General features: G+C 40.1%; 1 long non-coding RNA gene across 1 annotated transcript; it reads left to right on the top strand.

Annotated features, from left to right (window-relative positions):
• The first annotated feature begins 6 nt into the window (after positions 1 to 6).
• LOC105120373 (uncharacterized) lies at positions 7 to 802 on the top strand. Its single transcript, XR_841315.1, has 2 exons — positions 7 to 418; positions 495 to 802. It is a non-coding gene; the product is annotated as an uncharacterized LOC105120373 (long non-coding RNA).
• Positions 803 to 1,101: the final 299 nt, after the last annotated feature.

The following is a 1,101-nucleotide window of genomic DNA, read 5'->3' as shown; positions in this document are numbered from 1 at the left end:
TTTGCCATTTATGTGTTCATAGCTCTCATCCTAACCATGTAGCCTGGTTATAGCCTGACTATGAAATGAACTTGATGACTCATAAAGATGGATGTAAATGGTCAGCAATCGAGTTATTTGTCCCATGTATCCTGTATTCTTTTATTTGGCTTTAATTTTGAGGTGGAGATCCGAGTTTCAGTCACCCATTATGAAAGTGCAAGTGTGGCCCTTTATCAGTTAGTTTTGCTGACGAAGTCAATCATAGAAAATCCTCTTTGCTTGGAAAACAAGGTGAGATATTTATTTATTTTTGCATTTTTTCCTCAAGTTCTGCGTACTGGGTACTGATGTGTCAGTGTGGCAGATGGTAAAATGCGTTGGTAAGAATCATTAAATGATTCGTCTGACATTGATAAAAGTAGATCCCATACGAGAGGTACAAAATGTTATTTCTTTGCACGTGCAGCTCTACTCATTACCACCGTCATTGAGATATGAATTGTTCCCCTCAGAATGGAAAGATGCAGTCAGAAAATCCAAGTGATGGCCCGGACTTTGTGTGGGTCGAAATGATGATGTTTCTGGGTAATGATTGAGAACTCTGATTAGGGTTTTGCTCGACATGTTGAAAAAGCAACCTATTTGCCACTTTGACAAAGATGCGTGGAATGATCGATAAACCACGGAAATTTCTTCTTTTCAAGTCCAGGCAAGCCCTTAATTCCCAAGTATTACCCAGATAATAATTGTTGTTACTGGAAACAAACGAGTGATGTGATACTGCTTGAAGCTTTTAATGGCTGATTCATTTACTTGCGATCATTCTGGGAACAGACAGGCCTGTGGTGAAAGCAAGGCCTGTCTGTAACCAATGTAAAGGGATGGGGCAATGCCCTTCGGGACAAAAGATATTGGGCTTATATTGTTGAAAAACCGGGAAAAAAAAAAACACAGATCTAATCTTGCGCTCGCGATAATCTTTCCCTTCATTAGATTCAATCTAAAAGACAGAAAACATATTATTGTCTTGTTGCTTTCACCATCACCGCTGCTGGACTGAATCATCATCCCAAGATGGAAAATATGCTCTTGGTTTGCCCTCCTTCGGGTGGGCCTGCC

The sequence above is a fragment of the Populus euphratica genome, unplaced genomic scaffold (genome assembly GCF_000495115.2).
Source record: "Populus euphratica unplaced genomic scaffold, PopEup_1.0 scaffold7891.1, whole genome shotgun sequence".
In the NCBI taxonomy this organism is placed as follows: Eukaryota; Viridiplantae; Streptophyta; class Magnoliopsida; order Malpighiales; family Salicaceae; genus Populus; species Populus euphratica.
Note: the sequence above shows the minus strand (reverse complement) of the source record. Positions and strands in the feature narration are given on the sequence as shown.